The sequence below is a fragment of the Haemaphysalis longicornis genome, unplaced genomic scaffold, assembly GCF_048455015.1.
Source record: "Haemaphysalis longicornis isolate Haplotype H1 unplaced genomic scaffold, Haemaphysalis longicornis Haplotype H1 scaffold_5, whole genome shotgun sequence".
NCBI lineage: Eukaryota > Metazoa > Arthropoda > Arachnida > Ixodida > Ixodidae > Haemaphysalis > Haemaphysalis longicornis.
Genome location: NW_027526385.1, coordinates 97,075,615 through 97,097,330, shown reverse-complemented (window position 1 = coordinate 97,097,330; position 21,716 = coordinate 97,075,615). Strand labels below are relative to the sequence as shown.

General features: G+C 47.7%; 1 long non-coding RNA gene across 1 annotated transcript; it reads left to right on the top strand.

Annotated features, from left to right (window-relative positions):
* The first annotated feature begins 3,045 nt into the window (after positions 1-3,045).
* On the top strand, positions 3,046-9,711 carry LOC144138578 (uncharacterized). Its single transcript, XR_013315905.1, has 3 exons — positions 3,046-3,322; positions 4,851-5,120; positions 7,995-9,711. It is a non-coding gene; the product is annotated as an uncharacterized LOC144138578 (long non-coding RNA).
* The last annotated feature ends 12,005 nt before the right edge of the window (positions 9,712-21,716 follow it).

Here is a 21,716-nt window from a genome sequence, read left to right as displayed (position 1 = left end):
AGGAGGGTGTACTGAACATTTTGCACCCTTTTTGCACCTTTCAAGCACCCAAATATTGCTCGGGCACCCCACCTCGAGGGTGCCAAAATTCAGGGGTGTAATCAACAGTTTCATAGGGTGCTACGACCGTTAAAGGGGTGCTAAAAAGTATTTCTTCTCGATTGGGGTGTTACCACGGCACCTTATCGTTAGGGTGCCTAAAAGAACGGTGTGTGAACGCAAGCATGCAAAATTGCACAAAAACAGGCTGAATGTTTAAACCGCACATTGCACTATTTCACCGCCCGTTGAGAGAATAAATATGAACTCTCCACATAGACCAGGGGAAAGGCTCTAAAATTGCTGTTCGTAAATTGAACAAAACGTGCTGAATGTTTAAATTCCACTCTGCACTAATCTACTGCTTCGAGTGTATCACAAGGTTCGTTTCGATGTCTGGGTGCACGGGAAGGAAAGGCTACAAAATGCCTCTTGTAGTCCTATAAATAAAACTTTTACGCGAGGCATCGGTGTCCTCAACGAAATCGAATTTACCTAAGAATTTGTTCCCGTATTATTATGCCCCGGGCAAAAATTCCAACAAGACTTTCTTGTTGGGCTCACAGCACGCCTGTGGGGCCAATACGAAGTTCTGTCGGCACTCTATCGTTCCAATAGCCTAGTCTTCCAACAGGGAGTTTAACCTTGATGGCGTTTGTGGGGCCAATAAGAAGCTCTGTCGGCACTCTATCGTCCCAACAGCGTAGTCTTCCAACAGGGAGTTTAACCGTGATGGCGTTTACCGGCTCGCCAACACGATAAGTCAACGCCAACAGACGCCTGGTTCGTAATCAGCGGCGCGAGCGCGCCATCAGACAGAACCGACAGACGCCCTGAAGGTGGTTTTTAGGGCCTAAACAGCAGCGTCTATGTCTGGCATAGACGCTAGACGTCAACGTTTGTGTTCTGAATTTTCCCTTCAGTAAGTAACAGTCAGACGGACGATAACATAACTATGTGAAGATATGCTTTGCCTCATACCACGGCAAGCGCAATCGTTTGTGGCTGCAGCCTCGGTTGCTCTTCGTCCACAACAAACTGAATCGGCTGTACAGCTTTCTTCGAGGGCGTGTATGCAGGGGTTCTATCTTCCTTTTTTGCGCAGGCCGACGGGGGCGGTCGTGTAAAATCATTTTCGCTCGTCGCTGCCGTAGGGTTGCCACCTTCCTGGTTTTGGACCGGCCCGACCGGTTTTTTAAACAGCGGGCCGGTTGCCGGTCCATATCTAAAACAAGCCGTCATCAGCCGGTTTTTTGGCTTTTGTGCCGTGATTATGCCCGTTTTGGCGTTTTATAAGCGTCAATTCAACAACTAAGACGATAAATACGTGTCGACAAGCATAGGCGTGCGCACAGGGGGGGGGGGGGGGGGGGGGGGGCAGGGGGGGCGGCCGCCCCCCCTAATCATCTGAAGGGGGCGCCAAATTTGCCCCATGCCTTGCCGATGTAACACATGAAAGTAAAATTTCTGCTCAGAAATATTTTGTGTGTGTTGCAATTCCATCACATTGAAATAAAAATTTTATAACCATCCCTCTTTGCACTGCGTTCGCACCGCAAGGCCTTCAGTGAGAAGAGGTCGGGAGTTGCTCGGGGGGGGGGGGGGGGGGGCGCAGCGGTAAGACTTTGCCCCCCCAAATTGAGAACTCTGCGCACGCCTATGTCGACAAGCTGCACAAAGACACGCGAGCAGAGAAAATACGCGGGCGAGCGCGCTGCCTCAGATGGAGGGGGACCTAAGGGAAGAACAAAATAACGAAATTCTACCGCCGCGCTCAGCAATTGCGGTTACTTTTCAGTGAAGCACATGCAGAGCGATTAACCAAGCTCTCAATCACTTTCAGTACAAACGTTATGTTGATTTCTCTCTAAGAAAACACTACAATAAATGGCACTGCATGTTAAAAAACATGGCGTCTTTTTTCAACACAATCCCCCCTCCCCCCCCCCCCCCCCCCCCCGCCCCCGGGAGGCCTGTTTTTTTTTTTTTTTTTTCGGGGAAAGGTTGTAACCCTACGCTGCTGTTCTGCCTACCTGCTTGCTGTACCTATTACGTCGCCGCCACCGCAAATCCCCACTTGTTACAAACTCAGAGGTTTTCGCATTGTTAGCAGTCGTTTGACACGATGGGTTTGATGCGCCTGACATGCCAGGAGTGACATCGCTTGTAGTATTAGAGCGACGTTGCTTGTCTGCAAGACGGTGCCGGTCAAACAAGCGTTATCAACGCCATAATTCTAATGGCACATTCCATTTATTTCGTGGCTGCCGTGGCTTGCGCAGAAAAGGTCGGGTTGACTGCGATAGCTTTTCTTGAGTCAAATAATGGAGCTTTGGCTCAATCGCTTGCAGCGCTAGCAATGCGGCCTCGTCTGCAAGACCGGTGCGTGAGAAACAAGCGTTAGGACAGCCAGAATTTCAAAAATGCAGCATAAACTAGACCATCGTTAAAGGAGGCGATGACTAGACACAAGCGACAATATTCGTTGACAACTTACGTAAGTATAGAGTTGTTTTAGGCGCCTCGAACACCGCCCGCCGACATAGCTGTTTGTTAACGCGTCCGTTTACTGTTTTGTAGGTCAATGGTTCGATTCCTCGTCGAACGTGTTTTTTTTTTTTTTTTTTTACGTGAGGGTTTCATTAGCTCCTTTTTTAACGACCAGGGTAAGCACCTGTTCCTTGCTTTCTATCACGCCGACATTTACCGCCCTCTTCCTAAACCCAAAGTAACTCGTTTTCTCGCACGTTCTCTCTTGAGAAGCCCGCCGTGAAAACAAAACCAAAACAAGCGTCAAACCTCTTTACAATATCAGTATATATGTCAATTACTTTATGTGTATTCACATTTTGTGTTTAAAAACCTTAAATTTAAGTTATAAACACATTTCAGACTTTGAAAGCAGAAAGATAATTACCAACATTACAGTACTAACACAATTTTCGTCAAGCTTGGAGGTGCTGCATTTGAAGTCTGGCAACTATCTCTCACTTTTTGTGTGTTTTTTCATGGCGTTTTGTGCGGAGTGGTTGGTGGCGTGATTTAATCTGTTTTATCTATTTCAAGCTTAAATCATAGTTATAGAAGCTTTATGGGTGATGTCTACCCTTCCAACCTACGCGTGTGTTGAACATGGGGACCCCGGAAGAACGATCATCGCCGGATAAAATACTGCGCGTCAAAAGTGGATGACATTGCATCAGAACAAAGCGTGTTCGTGTGTCCGCGAGATGAAGACGACAGTGAAGGAGAATTGTACGTTGGAAACATCGTTTTTGCTCGGGTAAGTACGCATTTTTTATTATTCTGTATTTGGTTGGAACGAGTTCTGGTGTTTTTGGGTCAGTAATTCGCTAGACCCCCATCTCGTTTGCTCTGAGAGCCTACGTGAGTTAGTATACTTGTTTGGCGCCCAGTCCACCGTTTCCGCAGAAGTCAGCATCAATTTACGCTGAAGCTAGACCTTGGCTACGATGCTCGCGCTATGGTACACGGCTGCTAATAATTTCACATCACGCAAGGCTCTTTAACACCGCTGCGTTTGTTTATGTGTCTCTTAAACAGTGCCTTTGCGGTTGCAGATCGCAGTCGCAATTTCGCGTGAGTGGCAAACGCTGTGATTAGTCCTCCCTCGTGAATACCCGCGGTATACCAAGAAATAACATGAACAGGAGGTTCCCTGGAAGTGCATGTGAAAACGCGTACACGTGATTCCATGGCTGGCGTCTCGTAGGTGTTGTGAAATCTCTCCCCCCCCCCTCACGAATTCCGTGCAGTGCGCTTCGCAGCTATTGCGCTCGCGAGACCGGCGACCGTACGCCTCGCGGTCTTCGGGCCGCGATATGTGTGCTGTTCTCGTGAAGCTCGACAACAGCAAAATTGCCGTACTCGCTCGCCAACGCGCCCCGACAGCGTACGCGTCGACCGGGTGCTGACGGAGTTGTGCTGGAAGAAAAGCAGGCAAGAGATGAGGGCGCACGAGGTGTAGTTAAACATGAGAATTTACAAAGTGCAAGGTGGAGAAAATAGTATGCAAGGGCCGGAAACGGTGAGAGAGTTCGGGCCGCGCGCCAGCGAGCGAGTGCGGTAATTTACGTTGCCGAGCTTCACGAGTCCGGCACGAATATGACGACGCCCGTCTGAGAGTTCATAGAGGTATAGAATTCACATACGTGCAAATTGAAGGTGAAATGCGCGCATGTGGCCTCGCAGGGAGTTAGCATAGTCTCGGGGTAGTGGGGGAGATTTCACAACGCCTACGAGGCGCCTGCCGATTCTGTCAGAGTAGCTCTCGGGAAGTCTGGGGCTTGATATCAGAGGCATATGTATTGTTTAAATTAGTGCAGAAAATTGAGCCAATTCGCAAGTTCTCATTTTCGCAAAACCGCAGGCCATACAGAGACTAACAAGAAAGCTGTAGGCACTCACTCAACTCGATTTATATTGGAGAATTGAACGTGCAGATACAAGTCAGACATTGAAATGGAGGAGCCTCAACTATCACACACCAGTTCCGATTGAAAGCAAGGGATACAGATGAGCTGCTAGCATGCGTTCCATGCAAATTAGCTCAGTAGCTAGCTTTGCATATATCATGCATACCCCACTCACAGTACCTGCGGGTCTAATAAATACATTCTTACTGTGACCTAAATTTCACTTGGGGTGTTGCGGGAATGTTCTTATTAGTGCCTTGGAGGTTACTGTCTTTAAACGATTAAAAATCTACTTGATGTAAGCATTCGTGCTTTGTGTGTGCTCTTCTTGTATTTCAACAAGTGTCAGCACACTCACAGATTATGCACCTGCAGGTGCTGCTGCTGGCTGTCCTGGGTCAGCTGCCTTCTAGTCCAGTTTCAAAGGCTTTGCCAGGGCCTCCCTTGGCCAACCGACACTGCACCTGCTGTACCCAAGTACTGCCTGGCCTTTCGTTGGTGCTCCGTACGCTTTGCCGCCAGGAATGGTCATTCATCCATCATCTGGCCGCTTGGACCACCCGTTCAGAAGTCAGCGCATTTGCTCGACACATCGGTCCAGGCACTGCTGCCATATCGGTGCACCCACCGATTATGTACTTTCAGGTTAGTTATTGCATGTTGTGGAACTTGCCACCTGTTAGCAGTGCTGTGGCCTCTGATTATTTGAAACATTTTCATGAAGCAGCGCTGTGCGTATGGAGTTTGTCTTTGCTTAGCAGAGATATTGAAGAGAATCTGGGGCTGACGACTAAAGGGCAAGAAGAGAAATTGAACTGACTTTGAAGCAAGTATTCGTATGTAATCAAGCCAAGCAAACATTTAGGATCTTTCGATATGGTTTTAAACTTGCAATACAAACTGGTCTACTTCAGATCATACTGGTAATAATCATACTATACCGAAAAGTACATCCCGCAGTCTGTAGAATTCTGACAGCGCTTTTTTCGCAGTCTCTCATGACAGGCACTAATCTCAATGGTTGGAAGATATTCGAGGTAGCACCAGTCTTTAAATCAGGAGACGGTACTTCACCATTAAATTTCCCTAACAAGCACCATATGCAAGGTCAGGAAACATTTCATCCACTCTCAGGTCGCTAATTATTTCTAAAATCACAATATCACATTCGAGTATCACCACGGTTTTCACAAGGGTTACTTGAGAAACACAACTTTCAGCATTTGTTCACGATCTACATTGATCCATTGACACAGGCTTACAAACTGCGGTAGTTTTTCTCGATTTTTCTAAAGCATTCAATCGCATTGCACACCACAGACTACTTCTCAAACTTCACCCTAATGTCCTCACTTGAGCAAAAGATTTTCATTCTTCTCAAATGCAGTTTACTTCTAATAACTATATACTTCTTTTGCTCGTGCCACTTTGTTGTCCCCCCAGGCAGGTTGCTTGGTCTATCTTCCATGTTGCATATCCTCCCATGTAGGTCTATTTGCAGATGATGTTGTAATTTATCACACAATTTCTTTCAACTACTACCGTCAATGCCTTCAATCTGATGTTAACACAATTAACTCCTGGCGCTGCAAATGGCTAATGTCCCTTATCTCTAAAACAAAGTGCATGACTTTAACGGTGGCAAGTCTCGGATTGTAAATACTTACTTCATTAATAGCCTGATTACCTATTGAGACAAAGGTGTTTTGGTAGGCCGGTAGGGGAGGGGGGATTGCATGGTGGATTTCAAAAGGTACATCGATTGGGAAAATAAGACGTGTGATTAATATTTTCATTTGCACTCCAAAACTCGCTTTATTTCATATGTTTAACCCACTGCCGTGGCTAGGGTGGTGTGCTGTGGAGGCGAATGTCGGTTAGATACCGCTTGGTGTAGCCGCTTTTTAGATGGAGGCAACACGTAAAGACGCCCGTGTTTGGAGATTTCGATGCGCACAAAAATACCCAGATGGTCAAAATTAATGCGAAGCCTTCCCCTACAGTGCTCCCCATATCCCAAGTGTAGCTTTGGCGTGTTAAACCACCGTTTTTTTTTTTTCATGTTTTTGGTATAGTACCAGCTGCTGTAGCAGGTGCAACTTAAAGGCAAAATTATACATAATGTTTCCAAGAGCTAAATATAAAGGCCATATTGAAGTGCGTTTATGGGTCTATCTCATAGCAGTAGTGAAAGGTTATATACTCTGGTGCAGGTTAAGAACGCCAATGGCTCATGTGGTGTAGTCCAGTGTTTGACGGAATGCCGTGTAGGCAGGTAAAAGCATTATTGCAGGGATGAAACGTAGGTAACTGACCAAGTCAAGAAAGCCATTTAACGGTTTGTTGCTTGTTCACGGTGAGCATGTGTCGTGGAAAACGAAGCTATATATTGGACATTACGCGGCGCAATGAGTTTGCATAGATATGGTGCAGATTGCCATCTATTATGTTGATAATGTTGGGCGTCGTCTGAACAATGAGAGACTCGAGCAGTTATCGAGAAGATAGATTGCACTCAGTTGTCAGTAATTTTGTCTTGTTCCAGTCGACCACGTGTCCCGTCCTCTCACGGTGCTCTGCCAGTGGACTTGTTTTTGCATGGCCCTTGTTCACTTCGTTCCAGTGCTGCATTAATCTTCTGTGCAGATTGCCCGTTTCGCCAATGTACACTGATTTGCATTCAGCGCATGGAATCTAATAAACAATACCCGGAAACTTGGAGCGTGAGAGGGGGTCTCTCACGCTGACAATGTCAGAACGCAGCTTGCTAGTGGGCACATGCATAATGTATGCACTGCGTGTATTGAAAATGTGTGCGAGAGTTTCACCGATGTGTGGGACGTAGGTAATTGCTGCACGTTTTGATGCAGTCGTTGTCCTGAATATAATGCCTAAAGCATTATATTCAGAAAGAAGCGAAGAGGGCGACTAGCAAGAATCCACATTGACATTAGCAGGCAGAAGCGTCCACAAGGCCTGTGTCAAAACGTGCTGCAATTCTCGTCCTACACATCAATCAAACTTTCGCACGCATTTTCAAGAAACACATTGTGCACATCGTGCAGGTGCCCACTAGCAAGCTATGTTCTGACATTGTCAGCGTGAAAGACCCCCTCTCACGCTTCAAGCTTCCAGGTGTTGTTTATGTTTTGAACAAAAAAAGTGCCATTTTAACGTGACACCTCCTTCCTTGCCGATTTCTGATGCCTGATTGTTCAGTTTGTGGGGATACGTTTAGCAGATTGCTCACATGTCTAACCTGTATTTGTGCTTGAGCAGTCAAACGCTGATGTTAGCAGTGAAGTAGGTGAAAATTGTAGTTTGATTGTAGTTGTGTGCAGATTACCTACATTGTGTTAATTCGTAGAAAAGCAAAATTGAGGTAACCCTGCTAACTGTTCCGCATTGCAGCATTTTATTATGCGAACGTTAAGGAGTTCAGCTGCTTGTTAAAGGTGAAATAAACAGTGGTACAAAAAGAAGAGCATCTACTAAACAGAAATATCTTCACAATCGCAGGATGCCAACGGTCCACCTACCAACTTGTGTCCTGCATCGTTTCTGCTGGCTGGAGCGGTTCATGGAGCATTTTCCAGCTTCTCAAAGTTTGTGGTCAAGCGCTCCTCCAAGTGAAAGTTGCCGCAGAGGGATCTTTTGTTTTAATGCCACAATTTCACGTGCTCAGCAGCAAATTTACTCGTAAGGCTTTTTAAATATTCATCACCCAAGAGGGCATGTTACCTTCGTCTTCGGTGGAATGTGTCTGCACTCAGGTTATTTGTGACAGAAACAAGTGGACCACGTCATGAGAGTCATTGAGGCCTTGTTGATTGTGCATGCTTCTGAAATGACATTTTCATTAAGTTGAATACTTTCCACATATTACGATTTGTGAACAAATTATGGTAAAAGTCATGATTAGTTGTACTACACTGCAGGAAGGAAATGCCAACATACGTTTTCAGCGCCTCTGATATTTCAGATCGTTGGCTGGTGAGCAATAAAACAAAACAAATTTTTTTAAAGTAAAATCAAATATTCGTTGTCACCAGTGCATGACCATAGTAAAAGCTATCTAGTCACCAAATTTAGAATTAGACACGAAATGCCAAGAAAAATAGGGAAATAAACTAGACAGCTGGCTACAATAAACCAATTCGTAAAATTCCTCAATGTCTATCAAGTGATGATTCAGGCGGGTTAGTTAAGATGTCAGTGGGTTTACACACCCAACTTGCAGGGAAGCACATGAGCTCCCAATATTAACATGTTTTTAGTGAAGACCGTCTTCCTTCATTAAGCTGCTTTGCACATCGATGCCAGTCTGATAAATGTCCTGAATTTTTGTTATGATCAATCTTTGTATGGGAACCATATATTTTTATATGATGTCGCTGTGTATTTCTGAAACTGTATCTAGTCACTAATTCCAATTTGTCGTGGTCAGGTTTTTTCAACTAATTCGTAGCTTTTTTAACAATTATGGTATATTTTGTGTGCCTAAAGGAATGCCTCATTGCATGTTTAGCCTATGTAGTGTTGAAAGCGGACATTTTGCTTCAAAGTGGAATGTCGGGCTAGCAACAAGGTACTTCGCGTGCTGCTCACTTTCATTCATGCCATTATTTTTTATATTATCATTTAAAATTAAAAGCCAACCAATTTGCTGTCGTTTTAATTTTGTCACCTACTTTATACTTTCTTTTTTTTTCAACTTTGTGTAAAGATTGACTATCCATATTTTTATGATACCAAGGCGTTGGACTGGGCTAGCTGGTACGTGTTTGAATGGATGAAAAACCATAGGAAAACCAAGGACACAGAAGAGAACGACGGGACAAACTTGTGCCATCATTCTGTTTTAACTGTTTCCTGTGTTTACCACTGGTTTTTTATGCATTCAAACATTTTTTATGAGTTTGTTGAACAGTGATTAGTTTAGGTGTGTTCAAACAATTGTTGGCTGCGAAGGCTCCCTGTAGCATTTGTATAAGTGCTCTCTGCTTTTTTTTTTTTGAGCCAATACCCCACCACCAGTTTTCATGAGGTGGTCTTTTGTAGAAATAAGTTGAAATAAATATTTGTTTGCATTGCTTTACATGTTTTGAAAGAATTTCTTGTTCATTCTTGTTTCATTCAACCCCGTTTCAGAATCCTGCTTAAGGCATTTCCTCTGTTATTTTTTTTCAGAACCAGGAAGGGTGCTCATCCTCGGTTCTTGCTGAAGCAGCAGTATCCATACTTCACACGTGAGCTCTGAACACACAGTAATTATGGTATGAAACATTCTACCAGTATAAGCCTGCTTTGTAGACGTCATTGTAGATGTCAAAGCTCTTGACAGTGTAGTCCAATGTCTGGTGTAACGGGCAATGTCTACAACTTGTAAAAATTAATTTTGTGGCTATAATGTTTGTGATTATTTTAAAATGCACGTCAACTACTATTTAGAATCGCTGTCTAAATTGGCAGCCATTTTCCTGGTGGATACAGAAAGTGAAAAAGCGCATGTGTAGAGATTTCAGTGCACCTTAAATGTCCCAAATTTGCTAAAGCTAATCCAATGCCCTCCTTGTGGTGCACTTCATATCCCATCTACAGTTTTGTGTAAAAACAGCTAAAAATTTATGATCAATTTAAACTTATTTTAATGTTCTTAAATGCAAATATTCTCAGTTTAAGCTGCCATATTTAGAGTAAAATATTTTGTAACAATTATATAGCTACCAAAGGTTTACAGAAAAGCTTTTTGCTTTTGGTTGTGCACCTTCTTATCAAAAGAAAAATGTTGTTAAGAAAGGCAGAAGAAACCCAACTATGGAAATTAGCAAACCCTAAAGCTGCGGATAGAATGAATGTTTTGTAGAGAATCTTTTGCTGATTTCAGTTCTAGTCAACTCTAAAAAAGTCTATCAACATAGAATGCTTACCGTGAGGCACCTCGTAATACTAGCCAAAACTAATGGGCCCTGGCTGTTGGCTTTTCATTTGCAACAGTGACAAATGACCCCACATCCACCAGCAGGGACATAATGCAAGGCACCATGTACAAAATAGCCTCATGATAAAATAATGTTTTCTGAACAATGGCATTACATTTCAACCATGGGCTTCACCAGGGAACTTGTATGCATTGTTCTGTGATGTTTGCAGTTCTTGTTATTGCTATGTGGGGTCATTTAGTGTAAAGGTATGTTTATAAAACTCCAAATACCACCAAACCTTGCAAGTGCTGTACCATATGAATATTTTTCCGTAAAGCAAAAAGAATAATGCAAACGAAAATAAATGGCTTGGATACCCAACTTTTATAAGTAGATTATGAGCCGCAGTACGGAGGGAACTATATTATGAGCCGCATTATGGAGGAAACTATACATTTTGCATTTGGTCTTCCTTGATATTGAACCTTCCTGCTCAGCTCAAGAATAAGGCACTAAACATTGCAGGTAGCTACCTTGATTGGAAGTTTGATGCAATACTAAGAAGCCAAGGGTTTTAAGGTTCAAGGAAGTTTTTTGTGGTTGAAGTGTTGCACACCTAATTGCTTTCACTGCACAGCATGGTTAGGCTCTGCAGTGAATCTCGAAGGATGTGTACTGCAGTTCGGCAAAGTGAACATATAATTGGTTTTTTACGAAGCTTTGGGTAATCAACTACCTCTAAAGTTATAACTGTACTGAGATGTGGCTCCTGACTTTTTAAATTGATGTTTTAACAATCGGTGACACAAGTTCAAGGAAATTATCAGCTGATGTTGAGCTTCAATGGAATGTCTCACAGAACCGAGCTTGGAAAGCACGAATGTTTCATACCATAATCGTGTGTGATATTGTGCAATATGTGGTCTCACACCTGCTGCACCTGTGAACCGAGGATGACGCACCCGTTTTGTACCCCTTTAGGTGGGTGCTTTTGCAGAAGATGCTCCTACAGATTGGGGTGCTAAGTAGCACCCTAGGATACTTTTAGGCGGAAAAGGGTGTTATAAGGCACCTGTCTTCTGGGGTGCTTCACAGAGGGTGCTCCTGCGGCGACAAAATCCAAGCACCCTAAAGGGCGTAAAATATTCAGTTTTTAGGGTGCTCCTGCGGCGACAAGCTGAAGCACCCTTTTGGGCGTAAAAATTTTTAGTGTGAGCAACGGTCAGCGGAGGTCGTTGAGATTGCGGTGGCTCGTGTGGCTGGGCCGTTTTTGAGACTTGGAAGCTTGGATAATGTAGTCGCTACAGTATTAAAGTAGAATAATAACACCGTTTGGGGTTTCCACTGAGGGTGTTGCTGAAAAGGATAGGGATGAAGAGATAGAAACTGATGGAAGTTACGAGGTGTCTAAATAGAATGTAGTGCCCTTGTCAGTCCCAGCTGATTTAACAGACCACAGGCAAAAATCGGCAGTTACAATCTGGAAGGCGTCCCTGAAACGGGCTCCATCGCCTGCGTCATGCTTGGTGGAGTCGTTATGAGCGTCCAGCAACAGTTACTGCCTTGGTGATGACGACATGAAGTCCGAGGAACACTTACTTGGTTTACTGCCTGACGAGAGATGAGCCGAAGTAATACAGGAACAATGCAATTAGAGCGACATCGGGAATTCGCTGCTGGAAAGCGAACTGACTGAGAGGGTGGGGTTGTATAAACAAAAGCCGTAACGGCTCCACGGCTTCCCCTGTGTCCGTGCGCACAGAGCCCGAAAATAGTACGGACACACACAGCCCTCCGGTTTAGTGAGCCCGGCAGTAGCGGTGCTACACAGAAGCCGTAATGGCTTTGCGGCTTTCCCTGTGCTTCTGTGCACATAGCCCGAATTTAGTTACAGACCCGCACAACGCTCTCGATTGACTGTGGTGTTTAATGTGCCGAAACTACACACGTTATTGGGCGCGCCGTAGTCGAAGGCTCCGGATTAATTTGGACCTCCTGGGTGTCTTTAGCGTGCGCCGAAATCAAGAACACAAGGGCGGTTTTGCTTTTCGCCTCCATTAAAAAGCGGCCAGCGGTGTCGGGAATCGCATCCGCGACCTTGGGTTCCTCAGCACAATGCCTTAGAATTTGAGCCCCCGCAGCGAGTACACACAACGCTCTTTCCCGAGCTCGGGAGGGGCCGGCAGTAGCAGCGCTCATTGAGTCTGAGAGAGCCGGGAGAGGAGATCTCGGCTGCAGCGTCCCCTCCGCCAGGACATGTCTCTACATCAAGATCTGTTTGCTTGATGTTTTGTAGCTTCAATTGAGTCATCGCCAACGTACCCCGCGCGGCAGGCTGCTGCTGATGATGATGATGATTGTTTTCGGTTTCCCCTTTCTGGCGGAGTGACGACGAGTCATCTTGCCAAAAAGGGCTAATGTACCTATGTTTTATGCTCTTGGTTTAATACTAGCGCTGCTTAGGTCAGGCACAAAAAACTTTTCGGCACGAAATAGTTTTTTCCCTGTTACATGTAGTAGCCGTGCTAGGCAATATTCCTTTCTCTGGTTTTCGTCCACCATCATTCTAATCTAGGGCGCATATAAGAACGGTAGACTCTGCCAGAAAGCAGAGGAACACTGCACAAAGCTTGCCATACGTGTGAACAGAATAGCGGCGCACTGGACCGTTACAGCTTCGGCGCCGAGAGTGAAATAAGCCCACGGATAAGGGTCTTCAACCGTTGTCTGGCGAGATACTCTCGACCAAAGGTGCTCCGCGAACGGCCGACTCCAGGCCTGGAAGGATCGATACTGTGCTGGAGCTTCACCGGGACGGTCACTGGACGAACCGTCGCTCCCGAGGACCGTCTCCGGCTTGGTCCGGCAAGCAGCAGAACAACAGAAGAAACACAACCGTATCCCAGGTAAGTGCGCAGACAAATCCAGAGTGAAGCAGCTCTACCGGGCTTTTAGTTGCTACCAAAATACGCGATTGACTACACTACTTATATTTCATACCAGCAGTACCTCAGCCCAACGCATGAATAATAAAGGGTGACATTTCGCGTTAATGGAAATGTCCAAAACAGAAAGAAATGTAACCGTGATGGGGCAAAACATACTTCACCAAAAAAATTATCGAGGAAGTCAGCCGTCTATAGGCCACTTCTCGTATTGAGTGCAGCGTCTCGGGCACTCGACATTGCTCTGTACCGTACAGTTGGTGCACCCGTTTTGTGAATGCGACTGGGAGCAGTTGAGAGGACATCGGCCATTTTCGATATGCATCTCGAGCGCGCGAGAAAATTGCCCTTCTTCCCACCGCTCGAGCACGGCGCGCCCTTTCATTCTCGCGCGCTCCGAAGTCCGCTGCCATCCGGCGCAAAGAGAGTGTACGGCGCCTCTACTTGACATGCCCGCACGGGAACCCTGGCCACACGTATGCGAGTAAGTTTTCCCTCCCTGGCCGTCCCTTCTCGTTTAGACCACACCCTTAGTAAGCGAACGTTGAAGGGTGTTTTCTTTCTCTTTTCTGGCTATCAAGGCTAAACTGGATTCGTGCTGCCCGGTGTCAGACGTCAGCTCAGCCTCACGCCACACCGGAATCGCTACAAGCTCCTTTCACGGTTGCTCAGCATCGAGTACCTGAGCTGGTGGTTGTAGCAATCGATTCGTTCAGTCGCGGCATCGTCGTTACGCTTAGCTGCCCCGCCAAAACACTTGGGGTCTCGACTGCAACAATGTCTCTGGAGTCTCAACTCGTATCCAGAGAAACAGCGTCTGTTTCAACGGACTCGTGCTGCCTTCTTTCGTTACCCTCATCGTTTACGCTTTCCTGAGAAACATTACACTGCGAACTGTGCGCATTCGGGTTTCGTCACCGTTTCAAAAGCCTCCCGTGAATCTGAACACTTCAACCCGACGCCGACACATTTCCGCTCTCAGTAAGAGCCTTACTCTCGGTGGACGTACGCTTCCCTCTAGCGTGAGCCTTCGTTAATGCTTAACTATCTCTCAGTCGCCCCGTTCGTGTCACAGGTGGCGCCGCTATAGGGACCGGGCAGCCGTTGTATCGCGCCACCGTCGCTTCAGCGAACCGCGGCGCCCGTGGCGAACCGCTCGTCAGTGGAATGCCGGTGGTGGTCAGAATAGCATTTTTACGCATGGCTTTCTTTCATTCTGCTGCGGTGCGGCTTGCAAAGGGGCGATAACCACAGGGACTTTTTTCAGATCAGTAAATCTTGAGGGTGGAGGTGACCTTTACGAGGCATGCCATATGTGTGATTTACGCCCATATTAACTAATTACCAAATAGCAGTAGACGCTCATTGCGCCAAGCTGGAAGTCCAACTGGAAGTTAAGCTGGAAATCAAGATGGAAGTGCAAGACCGGTCTTTTGTAAAAATTTTTCATGCCTGCCTGAAGTTTGCCATATCGAGGAATATATTGCAGCTAAATTCTCCTGCAAAGCTGGTGTGTGCAGTCGATCCAGGAATTCTGCGGCGCCGGTCTTTGGCAGTTGATGACTAAACGGCGTCGTGCACAAGCGAAAGACAAAGTTGGGAGGTACCTTTTAAAATTTACCTAAAAACACAAATTGTCATGCACGATGTTCCGTAACTCCGGTAGAAACACGGTTAATTTTACCAAAATACGCTTACTAGTCATCGAAAATCATCTACAGAATAACTAACGCATGGTAGTAGAACGTTATTTCTTGTCGTGGAAAAAGCATTGCTTTACAATAATTGCAATAGTGGCTGACTAGTCTGTTAATGTTTTTTTTTTCAAAAAACAATTCCTGCGTGGCTGAAGGACGAGCGACAGGAGTTTGCCGAAAACCGGTACTCAGTTTCACATCTGAATGCAACAGACGTTTGACAAGCTGCCACCCGCGCTTGCAAAATCATGCATTCCTCCGTCTAACGACGATGTTGGTTTATCACAAAGCTTTCTTCTGGATTTAAACTTTGGCTAGTTGAGCTTTGAATTTTCCCAGCACGCAGTTTGATCTTTTGATCGCAGCGACAATTTCCCCTTACATTTCGCAAGAAGAAAGCTTTGCGTTCGACCGTCGTCGTCGTTAAACGGAGGGCTGGATGATTTTGCTATTTGATTTTGCACTTTCATGCACCCCTCTCCAAATCCTAACTTCTTCCACTGTGTCAGAAACACGTCTGTGCTGGAAAACTCGGCCGGATGCACCCCTCCTTGACGCACGTATTCGCGCGTTTTCGGTTTCTTCACGAGGCATTACACAATTTTATAGGTACTCGCTAAAGAATACTTAAGCACTAAAAAACACAGGCTGACGTTAACTCTGCCACTTTTTTTAACTATCATTGTCAGCGGTTATTCCACTCAGGTAGTAAAATGGGGAGGGGAAGGGGGTGGTTTGTAGCTTGGGCTGTTGGATGCTTGAATAACTATGGCTCTTGATAAAACGACACTACATACGGGGAGTTCCGTTTCGGTTCTCAGGATTCCATGCTGTCACAATGTCGCTCACCAAACCCGAAGGCGCACAGCTCACGGTTACAGAAAGAATGTGTACACTGCGACGTTTCCACGGCCACACGGTAATCGATCTCGTCCGTAGGTGCATTTCTCTTCAAAGCACACGTATCGAGGTATCCCAACGTTAAAGCTGGAGTAGAAACTGCCATCATAAAAACCACTAATAGTTTTATTCCCACTCGGATCTCACGGAGCCAAGCGTAGATCGCTGCAAAAAGCGCTCATGCCATTGAAGCCCATACACAACGTTTGAAGCATCTGACAAGTTTACGTAGGCTTTATTGCATCTACGAGCTCAATATATCGGTCTAAACATCATTTCACCGCACAGTTCCGCTCATAACACCACCAAAACATACAAAGCACCGAAACAAACGCAGCAAAACAACGGGAGGCTGCGTAGTCCGATGCGCCGGCTCATTCCAGTGACGAGGGGAACGCGGAGTGGTGGTTCCACCCGCCCAGCTGCCCACTCCATATACTTAAAACGATTTTTCGCTGCCGGCTCCGTGGATTGCTTCCTTGGTAGCATTTCGAACATGCACCTGTTCCTGCACAACAGCTGATTGGACCTATTCGAGAATAGGTATCTATATTGAGAAAGAAGTTGCGCAGATAGCGCTGCCTGGTTGACCAGTTCACTGAACGGACCTCCGCTGCTGACTTTAGCAATCGGCAGTTACACGACCTGCGTTGCTATTACCTGCTTCACCAAAACATTCTGTCCCGTCAGCTGATCCAGTTTAACGTACGAAGGTTGGATCGTTTCTACCCTCGCTGCGGAGCCGGGATGAACTCGGCACTGTTTATTGTTGACCACGAGCTCCGGAAACTGCTTGCTATTCTCCCTCTGGTTTACCACGTCAAAGACGGGGTTGCCATTCCTGCAACTCACAGCGGAATGTCCCGTTTCGCCTCAGTTATAACAAACAGACTGTGTGCGTGCTTCAAAAGCATTCTTTCGTTGCTGCTCCTCAGCCTCTTCCCCCTTCCCGTTGTCGTGGCCCGTTTCACTATACGGGAATACGGTATTGCTAGCTCCATTGTCTCCCTGGGAAGGTCTGCCTTTCGGCCCTGACTTATTATGCCTCAGCCTGAACTCTTTTTGGTCGTCTTTCGGCTCCTGTACACCTCGAAGTGCGACAAACTTGTCGTCTAGTTGGCTGCACGATCTCCAGTATTTACGTCCAGCCTGTCTTGGAACCATTGTCTCATATTTTCCGGTAGACGGCGGTAAAACTGCTCGTGACCGAAGCACTCAACTACCTTGTATTGCTCTCCGAAAGCCTTTGCCCCTTGGAGCCACTCTCCCATTTTAGCCCTCAGCCTATAGGTGAACTCCGAGTACGACATGCCCTTAGCTTTCTCGGCCTCACGGAACTTCTCCGCAGGCAGCCTGTACATCCGCACGATGCTCGACTTCACTTTCTACTAGTCCTCCGTCTCCTATTTTGGCAAGCGGGCCATCACGTCTGATGCCGCACCAAACACACGCCCTATCACCTATGCTCAGAAGCCTGTTAATATCCAGCGGAAAAAGGTCCTGCACTCACCATTGACCACGGTGTATTCTGCGAAGTCCGAAGGTGCTTGACGTCCGTGGGGTGGGATCTCGCACCGCTGGCACCTGTTGTTACAGTCGGGGAGGCTTCCATAACCGGGATTCGTCGCCTCCGTCATGTGCGGTAGAGTGGTGATGAGCGGCCAGCAAATGTTACTGCGTTGGTAATGACAACAAGAAGCCAAAGGCACGTTTAACTGGTTTACGGCCTCACGAGAGATCAGCCGAAGCAATAAAAGAACAGTGCCTTTACTTGCGAGCCTATAGCAATTCCAGAAGAGAGCGAAAGCGTGGCTTTGCTGCTGGAAAACGAACAGAACTATCAACCGAGACGGTGGATTTGTATGCACAAAAGCCAAAATTCATGCTTGGCTTTCCCAGTGCTTCTGTGCACGTGGCCAGAAAATAGCACAGACGCACGCAACGCTCTCTCCGGAGAACGTCAGGGGCCGGCAGTAGCGGCACTCGTTGGGACTGGGAGAGTGGGACTGGCGATCGCGGCTGCGACGTCCACTCCGCCGGGACACATCTTTACATAAAGATAGATTGGCTTCGTATTTTGTCACTGCAACAGCTTTAGTCACCGCCAACGGGCCCCGTGTGGCAGGCGCACATAAGGAGGGTAGGCTCTGCCACAAAGCAAGTACAGGAAAACTGGCCGAAGCTTGCAGTGCGCGCGAACAGGATAGCGACACGCTGAATCTTAACAGGGGCGAGCTTTCACGTATTCCTGCGTCGCCTGTGAATGAGGCGAATTCGGGTACTGACCAGCAGGAGCCTAGAAGAGAAAACGAAAACGCGTTTCGATATTCGCTTGCTGAAAGCGTTCGTAAAAAGGCGAGGAACGATGCGAGAGGGAAAACGCGCGGGCATTCTTGCGGCATGTGTTCAGGAGCAGGCACGCCGAGGGATAGAGCTGTGAGCTCCAACCCGCCAAGGGAACGCCTCCCACAAATCTGAGTGGTCGCCTCTCGTCTGAGCTGTTAAAAATCTCCCCCACTCGTCCATTCGCTCGAACTGTGTCGAAAAGATCGGTGCCTTCTCGTACGGTTGCATTTGCTTTCAGAGAACGGGTGCGCCTAACGTATAGTTCCGAACGGGGAAAGCTCAGGGCAATGCTGAGAGCTCAAGCCGCCGATCTCAATGCGAGGAGTAGCCTGTAGACCCCTGACTTTGTCAATTGCATCGTTTTTCCTGAAGTAGGTTCTGCCCATTACGATTACATTTCTCTTTGTGTGAGACATTTCCATTGGCGAGAAATGTCACCCTTTCAAGTTCGTGGGTTTGGATAAGTACTTCTGGGCTAAAATGTAACTAGCATGCAGCTTTTTATTTTCATATTTTTGTCACAACTGAAAGTCTGGTGAAGCTTCAGTGTCGATAGTCTTGGCACTTGCCGGCGATGCCATTAACGTGCACTCGAGGCACGCGTGCACGGGCGGTGGGCATTTTGTGGTATTTTTAACTGCGGGGTGTTTGGGGTTTTCACCCTTAAGAGATCTTGGTGAGAGCCCAAATTCGCAGTAAACTTTTTGGCCACTCCCGTGCGTGGGTATGTGCCGTGCTGGGAAGCAAATGGCCAACCATGTGGCGAAGCTATGACGCCAGACACAGGGGAGGTCTAAGGTCTAAATTAGACTAGCTTGAGATTTGTAACGTGCGCAAAAATATCGACACACCCGCGTATTTGTTTCTCTCCTTCGTAAAATCGAAACAGCACCCTGGTATGGAATCGGAACTGCGTCTTGGACCTCAGTTGTACAACGCCTTACCCACGCGGAGAGGGCCAAGGAATAAAAACAACAAGAATAAGATAGGAACACCACGATTGTTTTTGGCTGCGTCTAGAGTGCCATCTGACGGTACTATAAGCACTCTACTAGACCGACGTCCACCGGTGTTTTGATAAAAAATGCTGTGTCTGGCTCTAATTTGCCCTCCATTAACGTAACGTAATCTAGCATCACACTATCTGAAGTACAGAAACAAAAATTTATTTCAAACACCGGAAAGTAACATACGACATGAAAATAACAATTAAACACTAATCTGCAAATAAAAGACAGCAGGCGTGGGAATCGAACAACCACCCACAGTAAGAGGCAACTAACACGGAACTGCTACACAACAACACCAGACGCTGTGGCGTGTGTTAGCCCAGTCTTAAAACTTAAAATGTTGCTGGACCCACTCTAGCCATGGCTGTAGCGCTTTCTGGAGTGTCGTCGACGGTACTTTAAAAGCCCTTTAATTAGCCGCTTTAGAAGCCCCTGTCAACCCCCTCTGTGCAGTCAAGACTCTAAATTACGGTGAAGGATTAATTAAGGAGGAGGAGGCTCAGTAGATTGGAAAGCAGGCGGTAAAATTAAGTCCTGATCAGAATGTCAGCCTCGCGTGCAAAGTCCCAGAGGGAACGCAGGACTTGGGCCGCGAGCGTGTGCTGTGGGGGTGAGATCCAGTACTCGAACGCCGGAACTTGGCGGCGATAGAGCACGCGAATAGTCTCAACACTCAGTAAATAATTTAATATTTTGAAGCCCTAAGAGAAATTTATATCTGATATAGCCCTGGCCAATACCCTGGGGAAATTACGGAGGTCTACCATCTTCCCTATCTCTCTCGGCTCACCGCGGAGGCGAGAGGGGGAGGTCCGACTCTCCCCGCGGCCCGCGCACTTTCCCCGCTGAGGGGAGGATGACGTCGGGGGTGCTGCCGAACCCCTCACGTGACAGGTTTTGCACGGAAGTTCCGAGCGGCCTGGTCCGGGGCGGCTGACGTAGGGAGGTCCTCTTTGGATACGAGCCATCATCGGGAGCGGCTGTAAGTACGTCTTGTCCTTTCTTGGCCTTTCTTTGTCCGCCCTCGCGCCTGTTTGTCCCGTCCTGGCCAAGGTGGTCTTGGCGGTGGAGAGCGACGCACCCGACGTCCCTTATTGCAGTGCAATAAACGTCGGAGTGGGCGAATTCTGTGTCCTGTGTTCCTTGCTGTTCGGTGCCGCTACGCCAAGTTGGCGATCTGTGGCGGTGTTGAGCGGAGCTAGCCTTGCGGCCGAATCTCGAGGATCGAGCTAGGCCGCCCTAAGAACCATGGACCCCACGTTGTTTGGCACCCGAACGTGGGACTCGCCTTCAAGTGAATTCGAGGTTCGCTAGCTCCGAGGAACATGGCACAGGATTATGAGTTTGCGGATTTAATGCTGTTGGCCTACCTTTGTGATCATGCCCGGCAGGTCCCGCGATGCTCCGCATCAACAGCGCCCACCGCAACCGCAGGAGCGGCTCGGGTCCCCTTCTTCACGGCCCATACGCTACCGCGAGTGTGACTTGCGCAGCGACGAGTATTTCGGAAAGTTTCGAATTCCGCGAGCGCTCCACGTCAGGTGACGCCGCGCGTTCAACCCCTATGCGCCGGGCCTACGCGGATGCTGAAGCCCCGTACGGCGTGCCTCTCGTGCAAGTGAGCACGCACGCGCCCGTAAGCGAAGGAATGCCTGTGGATGCAGCTTTCATCACGAACGCTCTCGCAAGCGCCACGCAGCAAGTGTTGCAGGCGGCGTGCTCACCCGCTCTCAGGGTGCAGTTACCGATGCCGACGTATAGCGGTTACAGCGATGAAGTGAGCGGCAATGGTTTCCTGCTGGCTCTGAGCCGTTACGACCAGGCGACCGGCATCAGCGAGAGCGAGGTGCTGCACAGAGTACTGCCCGCAGCCCTAGTCGACCATGCCACCCGGTGGTATCGAGTGATAGGCCATACGGCGCGCACGATGTTCAGGGAAAAATTTCTGCCCGTCGACTACCTCCCGCGGATGCGTAGAGAGTTGGGAATGCGCCCCAAGCCCCGGACGAATCGATGATCTAGTATGTCCGTGCGATGCAGGAGCTTTACGAGTACGCCGACCCACATGCTCCAAATTCGGAGCGGGTTGATCGGGTCGTCAGGCAATGCCTCCCCACCTTTACCTTGTACTTGAGGAACTGCAGGTGCAGGGAACTCAACGAGCTGGCGGCCGAAGCTCGCCGCGTATCGGACAACGCCGCCTCCGGTGGAAACACTGGAACCAAGCTGTGCTTGGCGCGGCGTTACGGGCAGCGGGCGAGTAGAGGACAGCTCTACGTTGATACCCAGCCAGCGAGAAATGCTCGGGCTCGGGGACCGAGCGCTGGATTCCTACTTGTATGGGTTGCGCAACGCGGAGGCGATATTGCCCGAGGTCCTGCCAGGACCGTGCGCAGTGCACACAACAAACCGGTCAGGA